Here is a 13,010-nt window from a genome sequence, read left to right on the forward strand (position 1 = left end):
TATATATATAGATGAACCTAATGGCAAACTTCATCAAAAAATTCAAACTCAAACCAAACCTAATCATTGCCAAACCCCAACTCGAACCATGTGACTTTGGATTGAATCAAGCAGAAAAATATATCTACTACAAATGCTTCTGTTATCAGAAGAGCTTTAGTTCTGGCTTACAAATGCTTCTGTTATCAGAAGAGCTTTAGTTCTGGCTTACAAATGCTTCTGTTATCAGAAGAGCTTTAGTTCTGGCTTACAAATGCTTCTGTTATCAGAAGAGCTTTAGTTCTGGCTTATTCCCACTGGCTGGCTTAGCAAATTGGAAACAGATGGTTGGGGAATATAGGGTATGGATCCCCATGGTTGGGGCACATAGGGTATGGATCCATGGTTGGGGCACATAGGGTATGGATCCATGATTGAATGCGATGGTGTTGGTGCCTTTTTAAGACGCAATGAATCCCTACCTTTTGCTACTTCATGATTGAATCAAGCAGAAAAATATATCTACTACAAATGCTTCTGTCATCAGAAGAGCTTTAGTTCTGGCTTACAAATGCTTCTGTTATCAGAAGAGCTTTAGTTCTGGCTTATTCCCTTCCAGGGAACTGGCTGGCTTAGTAAATTGGAAACAGATGGTTGGGGAATATAGGGTATGGATCCCCATGGTTGGGGCACAACATAGGGTATGGATCCATGGTTGGGGAACATAGGGTATGGATCCATGATTGAATGCGATGGTGTTGGTGCCTTTTTAAGACGCAATGAATCCCTACCTTTTGCTACTTCATGATTGAATGCGATGGTGTTGGTGCCTTTTTAAGACGCAAGGAATCCCCTACCTATGGCTACTTGGGCTGACAAGAGTAGAGATATTCTTTGGCAAAATGGGTGAGGAGCTCAAAAACCTTAAGCCTTACTAAGAAGGCAATGACGTTGTTCAGTGAAATGCCTATATCAACAGGCTTCAGTTGTATTATATGCAGTTACCTTATGGAGATAACATTTTTTAAACAACAATGAATCCTTATTTTGACAGATTCAGCGAAAATACGAGGCACTCTTTGCCAAAACGGGAGGAGCTTAGCAGGCCTTGCCGTTACTGGAAATGATGTTATTTAGTTGATCAACGATATCAAGAGGCTTCAGTTGTGTTCTATGCATTTATCTGAGGGAGATGACAAACTGATTTGGTCATGAAATCTCTGTGGAAAGAATGCGGTTAACATGGGATACAAAGAAAGTTTCTTAGCAGCTGGCCAGGAAAAATGTTGACGCTGGGATCCCCTCCATGGCAAGTGAAATCCAGGACTTTTTCCTGATTTGCAGAAAAGGTCTTGGCAAGGACCTTGTGTCAGAACAATGAAACAACAATCAAGCAGTAGTGATGGACTTCACCTTCGCTCAGAAAATAGCGAAAGAGTTATTAGTTCTGGCACGAGGTTCAGGTAACTGGGAAGGAAAAGGTCCTTGCGGATAGATATAGAAGTTGGAATTCGAACCCTTAGTTGATGATCATAAAGCTCTGCCACGAATAATTTCATAAGCAATATGAGCAGCCAGGGATGGAATCCACTACCAGGATAAATATTACTCCCCATTTTATATCTTCACAGCATCAAATGCATGTATGTTGATCTCAAACAGCCTCAAAATGTCAGAGAAACTGAGAGCTGTGATCCCCCTTCAGTTCATAAATATTTTCCTCCACATTTTTTTGATGGTGTCAGACAAGGAAACCCCTGTCATTCACCCTTATGGAGCTGAGGAACCACTCCTTTCAAATCAGTTTGCGCTCAAGATCTACCCTGGTGTATTAAACGGAATTTGCCCATCGAGAATTTTTCTAAATGTTGCCTCCATTGGGGATTACGGAAAACAAAATCATGTCAAAACCCATTGAGGAATCATATACTGCGATAGAAACTAAAAGCCCTTCTTTTTCCCGGCAAGCATAAAAAATAAAAATGAAGACTTACATGGATTTTAGAAAGCTCAACAGAACGACTCTAATACAACTAAGAACATTAATAGAATGAAAACCCCGTGTGAACTTCAACAAACCCTAACCCTAGTTTGCACTAAAAAAAGAAAAGCTCGAATCCTAAAACTTTGTGAACCTGCAATACTGGTATTTTCCTGATTCAGTGTTGGGTGCAGCCATATGATAAAAACAAGGAGGTTCCGAACGTTATCTAAAATTCCAATTAGCCATGAGAACATACACAGGTACACAGTTTCTTTGTCAGACCGACCAACCAACACACAGAATGACGACAACAGACGGAAATAACAGACCTCATTCAATCAGGGAAAAACAGGAAATCGATACACTGCACAAAATCCTCATTTTAATGGTAAGCATAAACAAAAAGCTAAAAAGAGCACGTCTCTGATGCAACTAAGAACAGTGACATAAAGGAAACCTCATGTGGATTCCAAAAAATCGTAACCCTAAATTTTTTTAGATTAAAAAGAACTGCGATCACTTTCGCCAAATACAGACTAGAAAACAAAACTGACCCGTTTATATATCTCAAGAAGTTCACATACTAAAGAAATTAACAATAACCATGTATCCCTAAACGGCCTCAGATGTCTACTCAAGACCAAAACTAAGTAAACAATAATCTCGACATAAAACTTAACAACCAAGTAGTCCAACCTTTGGTAAGCCCCAGTTTGGGATAAGAAAAAAATTCAACATAGTTTAACTAGCCTCAGCCAGAGGGTACTCAAAAACGACATCCTTTCCACATAGTTTTCTGTAAACTCCCCCAAAGGTCTCCAATTTGTACTCTGTGTTATTGCGCTCCTTGGGATCCAGATAGATCTTCATTATCTTGGAACCATCGACGCGGTATCTAACTCGCTTCCCAACAATTTCTGCAGGATAAACAAGGTCTTCTAGAATTGCCTCATGAACTGCAGTCAATGTACGACTGCGAGGTCTAACAGCAGCTGAACCTTTCTTTGGTGGCCTCATTATTCTCCTTGTTGCAATCAAGACTACATCCTTTCCACTGAACTTCTTTTCCAGCTCCCGCACAAGCCTAACGTGAATCTTGCGAAAAGCCTTCCTCAAGCGGTATGGAACATGAACAACAACCGCCTTACGGTTTCCAGAGATGTCATATTGGCTTGCAGAGTTGATAAACAAATCTTTCAATTCACTTTTAAGCTCCTGATTGGTGCTCTCCAGATCAAATAAAGCCTGAGCGACAGACTCCTCAAATTCATTGGGCTCGGCATTCTTTTCCTTCTGTATTTTCCTTCTTGCAGTATACATGATTGCAAAAGCTTACCTGAGACTCTACACTTCCTCCTCCCTCGCTCTCGCGCCAAACCCTGCCGAACACACCTCAAAACAAAAGACTGTTACTGGTAATAAAAGCGAGAAAACCAATACTACTACTCCTCCTCCTCCCTCTCGCACCTCAAAACCAAACCCTAATTGACCTAAGAAAGCGAAGCTCCAAAACCCTAACCCTGATTTTGTGAAACTCAGTTAAGTTTTTTTGCTGATTTGGTGTGGGGTACGGTCATATAATAAAACCAAGTGGCTTTTAAACATGGTGGTTTTTTTTCCAATAACGTGGGGGATGTTGGTGGAAAAAAACAATGTGGATTAGCATAGCATAGTCCAAAATGCTGTAACTTACCATAGTTTAGACTCCCTATGCTGTAACTTACCATAGTTTAGACTCCCTATCTGGTTTTCCATGATGTTTGAGCATGACATTTAATGGGAATTAAACTTTGCATAAACCAAATACTCTATCATAAGTGTTTTTCTTTAAGAAAGTTATTAGAGTGATTAACACAAAGGTAAGCGCCACAGTGATTGGGATGGGGATATATTTTTGTTTGGAGAGTTGTTCTTATGATAGAGATGATGTAATATAATGTAATGTTTTGTGAACATTTGATTTGGTCAAATTACATAAAACTAAAAATAAAATAACATAAAATTAATAATTATATTTATAATTAATTAATAATTAAACTAATCTAGATTCATTTTAACTTCGGATCTACCAAGTGACAAGAGGGATCAATTCTCTTGATATGCAAATTTCTTTTAGAGTGAAAAAAGATTTGATCCCTCTGGGCTCTTGGCAGATCCAAAGTTAAGATGGATTTAGGCTAGTTATTAAACAATTCATGAGATTGTAGGTTATATCCAATGGATTTAGGCTAGTTATTAAACAATTCATGAGATTGTAGGTTATATCCAAATCTACCCCTAACGAGAATCGTCCCCTAATTAACCTAGAACAAACTTAATAGATCTAAACCATTTTAATTTAATAACACACTTTGTCCTTTAAAAAAATAAATAAAAATAATCATAGAAATTAAACATCAATAAAAAATATCTTAACTATAATAAACTCTTCAACATAGGACAATATTTAGAGAGCCTTAATAAATAATCATGACCAACAAAAATATTGAAATAAATATAATTACAACAATTAAAATTATAATTATAATTAATAAATAAATTAAAAGAAATATAATTATAACAATAAACAATTAATAATTAATAATCAATTAGAATAATAATTAAATAAATAAATACAATCAAAACAATTAATAATTAATTAAAATAAACCAATAATTAAAATTTATACAACAATATAATTACAACAATTAAAATTAATAATTAAAATAAATAAATAATTAAAATTAAAATTAATTATAATTAAAATTAAAATAAGAAATAATTATAATTAAAATAAGGAATAATTAAAATAATTAAAATAGAAATAATTAATTAAAATTAAATTAAAATAATTATATAATTAGAAAATTAAAACAAATATAATTAATACAACCATAAACCTGAAAGTAAAAAAGAATAATTAAATTAATTATATTTGTCGATTAAGCATCTCTATATATAATTGAAAAATAAGACCAGTGTTTCAATATTTTTCACATCCTGAAGATGAACCATCGTTGCTAGTTCGAAACGTCGATGAAAAAGAATCCTTATGCGATGGATCAGAAAGATAATCTAAACAATGGTTATAATTACAATTTGTATGATTTGTAAATTGACTATTAGAAATGGAAGATAAGATAAAATTTGCATAAAATCATCACTAGTTATCTCAAATGACAAAAAATAACATTGAAAACAAGAAGAAAATTGTAACACCCTCCTCTCACATTTACCCAAGCTAACCAGTCCACTGGGGTAAACATGTGACGAAGAGTTACTATGATATGATTCAACTCCCCAAGTACAGTTAGCGAAGTGGAATCGACAAACCAAAATCAAACTGACCTTCCCCAGGAGCTACAGGATCCCTAGGGACTAACCAACCACTCCAGGTGCCCAACCCCTAAGTTAACCTGCCTTTTGATTGAGCTAGACTCTCAGCTGCTCCAATGACAAGCCCTCCATGTGATTGTAACCCTCTAGTCGTTCCCATAACGAGGGCATTCATGTGACAACAGTCTTTTTTAGGCAGTTTTGTTTCAGCAGTCCCAAATTCTAAGCCACTTTTTCAAGGCTAGGAGTAGAGCCTCTACCCATAACTTGATGAAATTCTTAGAAATGATAAATAACTAGAAGACAAAGTCTCTCATTCAAAACTTGAACAAGGACCTAACCCAACTCATCTTAACCATGACAAGGATTTCATCAAACACATCATGCACATGTAATGTATAGGTCATAAAAACACATATGAACATAGGGACTTCATACTTATCTGAGATTCGTCAAGAAAGTCTAGTGCCCTCTCATAATAGTTGCAAAATCATCTATTAGATCATACATCGATTAACCATTCATTTACTAATCAAAACATGATGAGAGCCATAACTCCAGTCTATCATAAACCATGCTTATAACCAACATATAACCAAAGAAATATCAGTTCTAGAACAACCATTAAAGCCACACAATAACAAGTACATTTACTCATAAAATACAAGAGGAAAAGAGTTCTTATTAACATGTGCAAATGCAACCAAGTCAGGGATTTACCAAGTTAGGGCTTTCATAGGCCAAACCACCTCAACCCGCAACCAGTGATTCCACGTCACGGTCGGACATCACTAACCATCACCAAATTGGTCTCTACCAAAGTTGTCCAAGGCTCCAGAGCATTTGTTCCAACCCGGCTTCCAGGACGAGTAACTCAACCCATAGTTGTCGCTAGGCTCCAAAGCATTTGTCCAACCAAGGCTTCCAGAACTAGTAACTCAACCCAAGTAGTTACAAGGCTTCCAGAGCGTTTGTCTAAACAAGGCTTCAGGAAATATTAACTCAACCCACAACCATATGGAACATGAGCACCAATCAGAAAAGAAATGGGAAAACCCACAACACCATGGTTATCCAGGAAATGGCAAGGCTAGGCAAAACCATTGTCAATCTAGACAATCCTCCATGCCAATGACAGATCATGACCAAACAACCACATGCGTATGTCATGCATGTCAAAACTACCAAGGAAATCATACATGCAACTCGGTACCTACAAAGCAAATCGATATAGTTGTTTATCATGTTGTTCCTTTGCGCTTCCCTGCTTTTCCTTTGCCTTCTTGCTCCAAATCCCAAGTAAGCCACACTCCTCCAAGAGTGCTCCAATAAAACTCTAAGTGTCCAAGAGTATGAGAGAGAGAATAGAAAAGAGAGAGCTCCAAGCTAAAACTGACAAAAGGCTATGAACTGATCCTTAAAGCTTTTTTGTCATTGAGACCTCTATTTTCTTCATTTTCCTCCTCACATGCAACCTATGACCTTTCACCTTCTTTTGGGCCTATTTTCCATTATTTTCATAAATAAAATTTCAATTAATGCCACTTTTCCTTTCCAAATCCTTTTCCAATGCCTTTGCCAATTTCCATAACCATTAATTAACCACCAGTGATCTTTGTCACTATGTTTTTGCCCATCATTCAGCTTGGAATACGTGTCCCATGACCTTGGTTATTATTTTGCCTTTATAAACTTTATTACATGGATTTTTAACTCAGGGTTGTTATAGACCCCTACTTCTTAGGGGAACACCATCCTCAGTGTTCAATGACATCTACAACTAGCAAATCGTTGAAAACCAAAACATATTGGCCATGGAGCTTTATAACTTATCCCGTTGTAGTATTTACAACGAATAACCTACTGAAAATCAAACCAACATGACAAACATAAGAACATGACACCCATACCGCTTATTGGAGCTTTATAACATAGCTCGTTACGGTATTACAATAACAACCATACATAAATATGTACATATACTAAAATTTCTTTTCCTTAACTGACAAACAATGAAGGATACATAACTCGCATCTGATCAGCCATCTCCCATGTAGCTTCAATGAACCCAAGGTGCTTCCACTGCACTTTAACCTGCTTGATTGCTCTGTTCCAAAGCATGAGCATTTTTCTCTACAAAATACACTAAGGTTTCAACAGGAATTCTCCTTCTAGTTCCACCTGCAATACAGACCAATCAATCACATGATCAACATCCTTAACATACTTCTTAAATCATGACACATGGAAAACATCATAGACTTTCACTGTGGGAGGCAGTGAAGTCGATAGGCCATTGGTCCAATCTTCACTAGGATCTCGTAGGGCCCATAATACCAAGGTGCTAACTTCGCACATGACCCAACCCTCAAGGAGTTCTTCTTGGGATTAATGCACAAATACACATTCCCAAACTTGAAACTCCTTAAATACCTTATGCTGATCCACATAACTTTTTTGCCTGTCTTGTGTTGCCTTTAGATTATTCTTGATAACTTGCATTTCTTATTCCGTCTTTGCTAACATGTTTGGTCCTATCAATAACCTGTTCACTAGATCACTCCAATTGATAAGAGTATTACAACTCTGCCCATAAAGAGCCTCAAACGAACTCATCCTTAGTGACTCCAAATAACCATTGTTGTACGCAAACTCAACCAGTGGAAGATACTCTTCCCACTTTCATTGTTGATGCATCACATACATTCTCAACATGTCCTCTAGAATCTTGTTGACCCTCTTTGTTTGTCCATCTGTATGTGGATGATAAGTTGTGCTAAAAGCCAAATTTGTACCCAATCTTGCAAATAACTCTTTCTAGAACCTAGAAGTGAACTTAGCATCCTTGTCTCATACAATCTTCTTCGGTACACCATGCAACCTCACTACATCTTTGATTAAGACATGTGATACATCATTAACTGAATAAGTAGACTTCTCTGGAATGAAGTGTGTGCTACCTTTTTGAACATGTCAACTACAATCATGATGGAATCATGATGTCTAGATGTCCTCGACAAACCTATGATGAAATCCATAGAAATGACCTCCCATTTCCACTTTGGAATCGGAATCGACTGTAGCAATCCACCTGGATGCTTACACTTTGCTTTTACATGTTGACAATCCAAACATCTAGTCACAAACTCTTCCACCTCTTTCTTCAAATTCAACCGATGATATAACTTCTTCACCATTGTCAATGTCTTTTGATATCCTGGGTGACTTAAATACGGCTTAGCATGAAATTCCCTCAAGATAAGCTTTTTGAGCTCACTATTGTCTGACACATAGATCATGTCCCTAAATTTGACCAAACTATCCGTCCATCCTAATCACCTGTATCCTGTTGTAACATGTGCCTAAGCTCCCTATACATGTCATCCTACTGACTTGCCTGTAAGATTTGATCCTATAAATCTATTCCATATGAGTTGTTACGTAATTTACCTGTACTCTTTTGCTAAGAGCATATGCAACCTTGTTATATTTTCCTTTAATGTATATGATCTCAAAGTCAAACTCACTGATCGTGGCCAACCATCTAGCTCGCCTGGCATTCAGGTTCAGTTGGTCAAATAGGTATCTCAATCCACTGTGATCACTCATCAAGATGAACCCTCTGCCACAAAGATAGTGTCTCCACATCTTCAATGCATGGATGATTGATCCCTACCAACTTAAGATCATGTACCACATAGTTATGCTCGTGTTCATTCAATTTCCTTGATTCGTAGCATACTACTTGTCCTTCCTACATTAGAACCCCACCAAGTTCTCTCTTGCAAGCATTTGTACATACCACAAACTCTTGTCTGGATCTGCGATTTTTAGAACTGGAGCATTTGTCAACAACTGCTTCAATTGCTCAAAACTAGTTGCACATTCTTCTATCCATTCAAATTTTTTACCTTTCCTTTGTAATGATGTAATAGGATAAGCGATTTGTGAGAAGTTCCTCATGAACCTTCTATAATAACCTGTTAACCCCATGAATAATCTAACCTCATCCACATTCCTAGGAGATGCTCATTCCATATTAGATCTAATCTTTTTTTGGGTCAACTACTAGGTCTTCCTTGGAGACAACATTGTGGTGAAGTAAAATTATGAGTGCGGACACAAACAATTCCTCTAGCCTAATAATGGGTCTAGCCACAACCGATACATTCTATGGAAATTTTCCTTAGGTTTGAACCAATTAAGAGGGCCTACTTCTTAGTACGCTTATCCCGTTTGGTGATGACCTTGCTTGCTCACTCCAACTATTTCCCATTTCCTTCTTCGAACACCCGAAACAAGTAAACAACAGCAAACAACAACCGTGATGATAGACAAATGGTAATTCAACCTATGTAACAAATCAAGAAACATTAAGCCATAAATATCTGAGATGACACATTATGTAGGAACTCAATTGATAGTTGCATATATATTGTGAATCAAGAAGAGATTACAACTATTGTCTTGATGTTGCTTTTCTCCTCCGACAAAACTAGGTTCCCACACACTTCTGTTAGCATTCCATGATGGCTTCAACAATGATAGTTTTAAGGATCTTCCCTTTAGGCTTCACACTAAACCAAATTCACACTTCTCCCTCACACACAACTAGAGATCTACAACTATGAATAGCTTGTTGTTTACTCCAAACTTAATTAGCACTAGCACACCACCATTAACACTAGGTTGTGCTTGGGAAAAATGGAGGTTTATATAGCATGAATGGATGGGAGATGGTTCCTCTCCTCATGGGAGAAGATCTTATCTCTTGAGGTAGTTCCATCCTTACAGGGGAAAGGAGCCCAAACTGACATCCTCGACTCCATCTGGCTCAACCATTTACCAGACTTTTGTTACGAAGCTTGTAGCGCTGGAAGCTTCGGCTCTCTATTTAAAAAAAATTCCAAAAGAGGATTGACGCAACTGAAACAAAGCTCAGTCGCTCCGGTTGGCACTAGGGACAGTGTTAATCCCTGCATATCGGCGTGAGGAGGGCAAGGGTCATTAGCGTCGGTCTTGTAAACTGGGAAAAATAGAAGATTTTGGGGAAATGGTGCAAAAGGGAATCGTTCTGCTAATGAAGAGGGACACAATGGGAGTTTCTTCATGAAGGGAAAACATGTAAGGTTCATTGTAGAGGTCCTCCAGGATCAAGGAATAGGGAGTACAAGGACAATGACAAAATGATGTGTAAGAGATGCCCCCCTAAAGCGTGAAGGCCAAACTAGAGTGATGGATGAAATGCTTTATGAATCAGTTCGGGGAACCAAAGTCTGTCGTCGGAAAACCTGCAAGCAAGTACAAATACATATACATAATTGAAAACTTTGTCAAATGATACATGAATTGTGGCATGGATGCAGCCATCTAGAGACTTTTCATGTAAATGGATCCAGGCATGGGCTCAGCCATCCGATAATGAGAAGGATCACATATGATAACTCATGGTATGGTCATAGCCATCCATCTGAGAGAGACATGCATATCAACATAATCATGTCACATCGCCTTGCAACCTGGACTTTTGTAATCTGAGCCTAGGGTCTTGCACTCCAACACGAGCCGATCAAAGTACAAATTCTAACATGTGAATAGATGCGTTGACGTCGAACATGCTAGAAAATCACTTGCTTGCCAGCCAATGATGTGAACCATTAACAAGCGCGAGAGAAACCACCAATAATGACAATGGTCCTCAAGGTACTATCAACACAAATCACAGAATGTGAATAGAGGAACTGAAGTCGAACACCCGTGAAATCACTCGATCGAAAGCAAATGATGTGAACTTGTCGTCGAGTGCGAAGAACTTTCCATTAGGGCATGCAAGCTCTAAGGTACCGGAAGGGAGTCTCTCGGTCAACTTCCCGGATAATGAGCTGAAGTTGATAGGAAGCGACTGTGTTGAAGGAGGGCCATAATGTATCCCACATCATTGACACAAGACAAAGCGATGCAAAATGATTTTAGATGATATAGAGAATCAGGGGTAAGTGTAACTGCAGAAGGACAACTCTTGAACATATCGGCGACACGACTAGAAGTTTGGCAGCTTTTGGATCCATAGGATCGGTGGTCATGATGACGTGGTAGAGATCAAATGGAAGGCAAGAATAAACGGCCCAACCCAGGAAGGTCAACGATACAAAGGTGGATATTCCAACCCGACACGAAGCAGAAAGTGTCATGTTCAAGAGTGAGTTGCCAACACAACTGATTGAATTTCCAAAATTTCCCCCACCATTCCTGGCAGGTACCTCAATTGTTTTTTAATCGCAAGGTTGAAAGGGATAACATATGCTTGCACTGTAAGTTCATCCTTCAGACAAATCCGACCTAGTAAGTTTAATGAGCCCTAGGAAGGAGAAGCTCATGTTCGTCATGTGACAAATCTGATGTCGTTTAATATTTTAATGAGTCTGACAAAGGTGCAACTCAGTATCTTTTTCATGTTTAGAGAGTTTGAAAAAGACACGGAAAAGAAAACTCCACATGGTCCATTTTCGTACATTTGTGTCTCTCGAGCCCGAAAAGGTAGAAAACAATACTTGAGAGAATCACTTGACCGTTTCAGTCAAGGAGTACCTTTTTCGTAAATAGTGCATCTCGACCCAAAAAAGGGGTAAACGTATACTGGGCGCACGATGCTTCACATCCGTTAACGAGTTCGAAATGACAAGGGCTCGACTATCTTTTTGTGTTTAAAGGATCAGAAAAGAGCTTGAAAGCGGACCCCCCATTTTATTCTCTTTTACGAGTCAAAAGGGAAAAATACTCGGTAATCTTTTCATTTGAGTTTTACGAGTCGAGAAAAGAGCTGAAACATGACTCGGCATCATCGTCGAACATCCATCACCTGTTGCTGCGCAAAAAAGGGTAAAGTGTATTATCAAGATCTTGAGGCAAAATAGGTCAAAACACTTACAAAACCTAATATTTCATGAAAAGTTGAATAAAAGGGAGGAACAGTAAATATGTTTTTACTATTTACCATTTTACCTTGTTGTGAACAACTTTTCACCCACCTTTTCCCTAATTGTTCTGGCCCTGATTGCGGGAGATCCGGGAGGTCATTCACCGAGCCGCCAGTTACGAGTAAGAGCCAAAGCCCTAAGCTCCATTTCTATACCATTTATTCCTGTTTTCATCCATTTTTTGGATTTTTGAGGGAGGTTTTGTAAAAAAAATCACCCTCGGTCGACGCGAATTCCGGGCTTGAAATCGCGCCAGTTGAGGGTGATTAAAACTCCCTATCACACCGTTGGTGCAACTGTTTTTAAAATAGGCATGTCGACACTGTGAACAAGGAAAAAATCATTTTCCTCTCAAAACCACCGTTTGAATCCAAATTTTATTGGCCAAAAATGATTATTGACTTGAATACATGGTTTTTGCAGGAAAGAATCGTCGAAAATGGTAGAATGGAAAGAACGTGAGCACGAAGATGTGGACACCTAGGTACTGAATGATCCAAATTGCCTGAATGTTTTGAGGAATTGTGGCTCCTCAAGTTCTTTCTCACGCCAGGGATGCGAGCCCAACCTGAGCTACTTCGAAACCTGATTAGTCTCTGTAGGGGCCTGATTCCTATTATTAGAGTCTCAATCTATTATACACTAATATATCTATTTTCCTACTATTTTAAAAGTAAAAAAAAATGAACTTGCTGACCTTCTTACATAGATTTAAACATTTAACATCTTATCACTTTATCATAAGCAACATAAAT

At 38.1% G+C, this 13,010-nt stretch overlaps 1 pseudogene; it reads right to left on the reverse strand.

Moving 5' to 3' along the window:
• Positions 1-2,443: 2,443 nt before the first annotated feature.
• On the reverse strand, positions 2,444-3,491 carry LOC149253087 (small ribosomal subunit protein eS7 pseudogene; annotated as a pseudogene).
• Positions 3,492-13,010: the final 9,519 nt, after the last annotated feature.

This window comes from Pinus tabuliformis, chromosome 7 (genome assembly GCF_031772625.1).
Source record: "Pinus tabuliformis cultivar Carrire ecotype Pingquan chromosome 7, CPIR1, whole genome shotgun sequence".
In the NCBI taxonomy this organism is placed as follows: domain Eukaryota; kingdom Viridiplantae; phylum Streptophyta; class Pinopsida; order Pinales; family Pinaceae; genus Pinus; species Pinus tabuliformis.